General features: G+C 47.5%; 1 protein-coding gene across 10 annotated transcripts in view; it reads right to left on the bottom strand.

The window, feature by feature from the left end:
• The window catches only part of POU6F1 (POU class 6 homeobox 1), a 38,086-nt gene that overhangs the window by 23,698 nt on the left and 7,353 nt on the right, over window positions 1–7,035 (bottom strand). For 2 of the 10 annotated variants that reach the window (XM_023211095.2, XM_023211096.2), the window contains exon 2: window positions 893–977. The exons of 3 other annotated variants lie outside the window; for them this stretch is intronic. The gene's annotated coding sequence lies outside the window, so the exon portion shown is untranslated. Of the gene's footprint in view, window positions 1–892; window positions 2,077–7,035 lie in introns of those variants that run through there. 5 more of the 10 variants (XM_023211099.2, XM_023211098.2, XM_023211102.1 and 2 more) reach the window with 3 other exon arrangements.

The raw sequence follows: 7,035 nt of genomic DNA on the forward strand, positions 1-7,035 counted from the left end.
GTATGGATATACTACATTTTGTTTATCCATCCATTAGTTGGTGGATATTTGGGTTGTTCTACCTTTTGGCTATTGTGTATTTTGTATTATACTATTGGGTACAATTTTTTTTTGAAAACCTGTTTTCAATTCTTTGGGTATATACCTAGGAATGGAATTGCTGGATCACCCCTGGGGTTTTAGCATCTTCATTGCTTAGCAGAATGTTCCCTGATCAACCAGGTAAGGAGAACCATGAGGTTCCTTCCCTCCTTTTCCTTCCCTAACCCCTCTAGAGTGGGATTCAAGGAGAGGGCAAGCAATTCCAGGTACCTAACAATTTGAAAAAAGAGGAAATGAGCCTTCCCCTTTCAGATACGATGAGGGGGTGCAGGAAGGGCAGAGGAATTTGCTGAAAGAACTGGTGAGCATCTACCTACCTCACTGGGTCTCTAGCCTCCTTCTTAGGTGATGTCTCCCCTCAGAATTTTTTTTTTTTTTTCTTCTGAGACAGGGTCTTGCTTTGTTGCCCAGGCTGGAATGCAGTGGCATGACCATGGCTCACTGTAGCCTCAAACTCCCAGGCTCAAGTGATCCTTCCACCTTAACCACCAGAATAGCTGGGACTACCCATGGCCAGCTGATTTTTTTTTTTTTTTTTGGTAGCTATGAGGTCTCACTATGTTGCCAGGGCTAGTCTTAAACTCTGACCCCCCAGATTTTGTACATGGTAGTCTTCCATGAGTTTTTCAGAGAACTTGGCAGTTTACCATCACTTCTGGGTAGGAATTGGGATAAGCTATGAAAGTTGGTTACATACAGAAGCCATTTGCAAAGAAAATAAGAGGAAGAGACAACATTGAAATGAAAGCTGCACAAGGTGAATCTGGGTGCATTATAGCTTGATACATACATTTCATGGAGAGAAGAGTTTTCCAATTCCAAAGGTCATTAGGTGTAAGGCAGCAGTAGCCAGTCTTCATAGGACAACAAGGCACCTGCTTGAGAGGAGCGCTAAGTCTGTTCACAGTCTCATTGTGGCCTCTGGCTCCTTGCTGCCAACTATGGCCACTCACAGGGAGTGGCTGAGCAGGGGCAAGTGTCCACTTTCTGACTGTGTTATCAGGAGGATTCAAGTAGTGATAAGGCTTGGGTGATTCTGATATCCCTTCCACCCTTAAGATTTGATGAGCTATGAGGACCTGGGTCCTCAGTGTCTGGTCCTTTAAGTCAAAGGCAAAGTCAGTCCTGAGACATAGCCTCTAGCCACACCTAAGCCCACACCAACCCACCAACCAGATTTCATTCAGCCCACCAGAAATCTAGGCAGAGCAGAGTCCAAGACCTCCTTTGTCCCAGATCTCAGACTCCCTTGTCTCTCTCTGTCTTACCTTTAGATGGCTATTACACATGTATGTGGTATCAACGTCTGACAAGCACTCACTGAGCTGTGCCCTGTGTGTTCCCCTTGCTTGGGTCCTCTGGACCCAAGACCTAGAGGACCTAGCAGGTCCTCTGGACCTGCTGCCATCTCCTTGTCAGGAACTTTCCAAATGTTTTTTAAGCCTCAGGCTGTGGCTTGGTTCCAGTGACCAGACAGCCATCTTCAGTTTGCTTTTTGACCATTTCCCCAATGACTGCATAAATAGAACATCTGGATGGCCTCCTTTAAGCCCATGATGCTATGCAGTGCCCACAGCCTGAAGGCCAGGGAGAAGAGACAATCAGCTGTCTGTTTCCAGAGAAGGAGCTCCTGTCCCCATCCCAGCAGTAGAATCCCAATACATACACACATCACAGCAGAGCTGCTCTGGTTAAAGCTGGGGAGGGAGCCAGAGCCCACCAAGGGCCCTTTCCTTTACCTTTTTTCTCCAGTGAGTTGAGTTTGAAAAATACCTGGATCAGGGCTGGCAAGGCACTCTGGCTGGCTAGCAAATGGCTCACTTATTTATCCCTTGCTTTCCTCGCTAACATCTAAAAACCCAGGCAGGGCCGGGCACAGTGGCTCACGCCTATAATCTCAATGCTTTGGGAGGCTGAAGGGGAAGGATCGCTTGAGCTCAGGAGTTTGATGCCTTCCTGGGCAACGCAGGGAGACTCTGTCTCTACAAAAAATAAAAATTAAAAAAACTAGCCAGGTATAGTGGTGCACACCTATGGTCCCAGCTGCTTGGGAAGCTGAGGTAGGAGGATTGCTTGAGCCACAGAGTTCAAGGCTGCAGTGAGTCGTGATCATGCCACTATACTCCAGCCTGCACTCCTTGACAGAGCAAGACCTTGTCCCTAATAAATAAATTAAAAAAAAAAAAAAAAAAAAAAACCCAAGCAGCCTCCGGGGTAAAAGGAACAGCGAGTGCTAAGGCATTTGCCTACCACCTGAGAATCCAAAGAGGTCCAGGGCCATGCAGGATTTTCAGTAGGGGAGAATGAGCTAGAGGACCTGGTTCTACCTGTCACTCTCCTCTGGAACTGCTTTGGGTTTAGGGCAACATTCCAAGACACCCAGGAGGAGGAGTGGGATACCCCAAACAAATCAGAACTCCCTAGAATAGCCTAAGATCCTATTAGAAGAAATCCTGAAACGTCTTGCCCTTCATTTTTTTGTTGTTGTTGTTTTGTTTGTTTTTGTTTTTTGAGAAGGAATCTGGCTCTGTCACCTAGGCTGGAGTCCAGTGGCATAATCTCGGCTCACCGTAACCTCTGCCTCCCGGGTTCAAGCAATTCTTCTGCCTCAGCCTCCTGAGTAGCTGGGACTACAGGTGTGCGCCACCATGCCCAGCTAATTTTTGTATTTTTAGTAGAGACAGGGTTTCACCACATTGGCCAGGCTGGTCTCGAACTCCTGACCTCGTGATCCACCTGTCTCGGCCTCCCAAAGTGCTAGGATTACAGGCGTGAGCCACCGTGCCCAGCCAACCCTTCGTTTTTTCAACACGTTTCAGTGGCAACTATGCGCTAGGCACTGGGAATTCAATGGGGAAAAACACATTTCCCACCTTTTCAAGAAATCTATAGTCCAGGCCGGGTGCGGCGGCTCACGCCTGTAATCCCAGTACTTTGGGCGGCTGAGGTGGGTAGATCACCTGAGGTTGGGAGTTCGAGACCAGCCTAACCACTATGGAAAAACCCTGTCTCTACTAAAATTACAAAATTAGCCGGGGGTGGTGGCACATGCCTGTAATCCCAGCTACTCGGGAGGCTGAAGCAGGAGGATTGCTTGAACAACCGGAGGCGGAGGTGAGCTGAGATTGTGCCATTGCACTCCAGCCTGGGCAACAAGAGTGAAACTCCATCTCAAAAAAAAAAAAAAGCTATAGTCCAATATGGGAGTCAAGGAAATAAGAAGGTAACTACAATACAGTATGCTTAAGTGTCATGGTGGGTGAATAAAAAGCAGTAAAGAATCTACAGGAGGGACACCTAACACCTAGTGCAGTTTTTTTGTTTTTGGAGATGGAATCTCGCTCTGTCACCCAGGTTGGAGTGCAGCGGCACGATCTCAGCTTACTGCAACCTCTGCCTCCCAGGTTCAAGCAATTCTTCTGCCTCAGCCTCCTGAGTAGCTGGGACTACAAGTGTGTACCACCACACCAGGCTAATTTTTGTATTTTTAGTAGAGACGGGGTTTCAACATGTTGCCCAGGTTAGTCAAGAACTTCTGACCTCAAGTGATTCACCTGCCTCAGCCTCCCAAAGTACTGGGATTACATGCGTGAGCTACCATGCCTGGCCTGTAAGGCAGTTTTATGCAGTGTTTGTTCCCAGGGAGGCCTGTATTTCAGACATGAAATTTTATGTAAAAGAATCTTGTCCTATGTAGGAAAATGGAACTTGTATGGGATTCAGACTTTTAAATTCAGATCCATTTCTGGTTTTATTATTATTATTTTTTTCAGAGACAGGATCTTTCCATGTTGCCTAAGCTGGTTTCCAACTCCTGGGCTCAAATTATCTTCCCACCCCAGCCTACCAAAGTGCCGGTATTACTGGCATGAGCCACCATACCTGGCCCATTGCTATGGTTTTCTTTTTTTTTTTTAACTTTTTTGAGACAGAGAGTTGCTCTTGTTGCCCAGGCTGGAGGGCAGTGGTGCGATCTCCGCTCCCTGGAACCTCCGCCTCCCAGGTTCAAACAATTCTCCTGCCTCAGCCTCCTGAGTAGCTGGGACTACAGGTGCCTACCACCATGGTCAACTAATTTTTGTATTTTTTTTTCTTTTTTTTTGAGACGGAGTCTCACTCTGTCGCCCAGGCTGGAGTGCAGTGGCCGGATCTCAGCTCACTGCAAGCTCCGCCTCCCGGGTTTACGCCATTCTCCTGCCTCAGCCTCCCGAGTAGCTAGGACTACAGGCGCCCGCCACCTCGCCTGGCTAGTTTTTTGTATTTTTTAGTAGAGACGGGGTTTCAACGGGTTAGCCAGGATGGTCTCGATCTCCTGACCTTGTGATCCGCCCGTCTCGGCCTCCCAAAGTGCTGGGATTACAGGCTTGAGCCACCGCGCCTGGCTAATTTTTGTATTTTTAGTAGAGACGGGATTTCCCCGTATTGGCCAGGCTGGTCTCGAGCTCCTGACTTTGTGATCTGCCCACCTCGGCCTCCCAAAGTTCTGGGATTGCAGGTGTGAGCCACCGCACCCGGCCTAATTTCCTTATCTTTAAAATGGTGACTAGGCCCGGCACGGTGGCTCATGCCTATAATCCTAGCACTTTGGGAGGCCAAGGCAGGAGGATCACCTGAGGTCAGGAGTTCAAGACCAGCCTGGCCAACATAGGGAAACCCCATCTCTACTCAAAATACAAAACTTAGCCAGGTGTGGTGACAGGTGCTTGTAATTCCAGCTACTCATGAAGCCGAGGCAAGAGAATCGCTTGAACTGGGAGGCGGAGTTTGCAGTGAGCCAAGATCACACCATTGCACTCCTGTCTGGGAGACAGTGAGACTCTAGCTCAAAAAAATAATAAATAAATAAATAAAATGGTGATTACATAGGCCAGCCCTATGGGATGGTTATGATGATGATATGAAATCATATAAATGAAATGTTTAGCCTGACTCTTACCACAATCATCTTTATTTTTATCTATATGTACATAGAGGTAAACAGAGGTCAGGTGACTTGACCAAGGGCACAGGAGAGTCAGTGGCAGATTCAAACTTTAAGACTCTGTCCACCTGCCCCGGACCCCGTCCTCCTGACACCACACAGAGTTTCCTCTCAGGAAATGGGAGGAAGGCTGATGGGGACTGCTCTGGGCCCCAAGGCTCAGGACACACTGGAAAACAAGGATCTCAATTCTGCTCCACACCGACGCCTGCCCCCACACCCTGAACCATCAGCAGATAACAGTCTTGTCAAGCTGTTGGCAGACCAGCTAGGCACACACAGGCCAGAGAAAGGAAAAAGAACGATGAGGTGACTAAAAAAAATAGGAGAGTAGAGTCAAGCGTAGTGGCTCACACCTGTAATCCCAGCACTTTGGGAGGCTGAGGCGGGTGGATCACTTGAGGACAGGAGTTGGAAGGCAGCCTGGCCAACATGGTGCAACCGCATCTTTACCAAAACATAACAAACCCAAACAAATAAACAAATAAAAAATTAGCTGGGTGTGGTGGTGCAGGCCTGTAGTACCAGCTACTTGGGAGGCTGAGGCCAGAGAATCACTTGAGCCTGGGAGGCTGAGGCTGCAGTGAGCCGAGATCGTGCCACTGCACTCCATCCTGGGTGACAGTGAGACTCTGTCTCAAAAAAGAAAAAAAAAAGAAAGAATGAATGAAAAATGAAAAGTAGATATGTTCCTAGTAGACTGTAAGTTTCAGGAAGGCAGGGATCATGTCAGGTTATCATCATATCCCTGGTGCGTAGGATAATATCTGGTAAATAACTAGATACATAAATATGGGCTGAAAACAAGTAAGATATGAGGTCATGTCATTGCCACATCACTTAGCCTCTTAGTATTTCCTACCTTTTTCCTCAGAACACACACCCTATTTCAAATGCTTTGTCTCCATTTCCAGTACTGGGGCTACTTAAAAATGATTTCAAAGACGTGGTACAGGCCGGGTGTGGTAGTTCACGCCTGTATGTAATCCCAGCACTTTGGGAGGCTGAGGTGGGCGGATTACTTGAGGTCAGGAGTTCAAGACCAGCTTGGCCAACATGGTGAAACCCCATCTCTGCTAAAAATACAAAAATTAATCAGCATGGTGGTGTGCAGTTAGTTGGGAGGCCGAGGTGGGCGAATTGCCTGAACCCGGGAAGTGGAGGTTGCAGTGAGCCCAATATCACACCACTGCACTCCAGACTGAGCGACACAGTGAAACCCTATCTCAAAAAAAAAAAAAAAAAAAAGATTTCAAAGGTGCAGTACTGGGTTCTGGAGAACCCAGAGCACACTGACCCCTTCCTAAAGCGCCCGTCCAATTTCTCATTCCAAGCGTTCCTCCCTTGGTCAGTTTCTCCTGCATCCCACTCTCTCTTCTGCCTCATGAACACTCATTTTGACACAGGGGGGTCAAAGGCAGGTTTAAAGGCAGAGGACACAGCTTGAATACTGCCTCTAGTAGAGGTATTCCCTATAAGCCTCAGTTTCCTTATCCAAAATGGAACCAAATTATAGTAACCACCTCATGGGTTATTGTGAGGATTAAATTGATAACATTTATGGAAGGCACTTAAAATAGGGCCTAGCACGAAACAAACACTATATATGTGTTTGTTATTATCACTGCTATTATTTTGAACTGAAGTAAAGCGTGCATATAAAAATGTTTTTTGCCATTCTCCTGCCTCAGCCTCCCGAGTAGCTGGGACTACAGGCACCTGCCACCATGTCCGGCTAAGTTTTTCGTATTTTTAGTAGAGACGGGGTTTCACCGTGTTAGCCAGGATGGTGTCGATCTCCTGACCTTGTGATCTGCCTGCCTCGGCCTCCCAAAGTGCTGGGATTACAGGCTTGAGCCACCACGCCCGGCCAAAATGCAATGTTTCTATGGCATACAGCAATAAACGTTGATTTTGCTTATATGTCTGCGGATCAGCTCGGGGGGGGGGGG

Source organism: Piliocolobus tephrosceles, chromosome 10, assembly GCF_002776525.5.
Source record: "Piliocolobus tephrosceles isolate RC106 chromosome 10, ASM277652v3, whole genome shotgun sequence".
NCBI classification, from domain to species: domain Eukaryota; kingdom Metazoa; phylum Chordata; class Mammalia; order Primates; family Cercopithecidae; genus Piliocolobus; species Piliocolobus tephrosceles.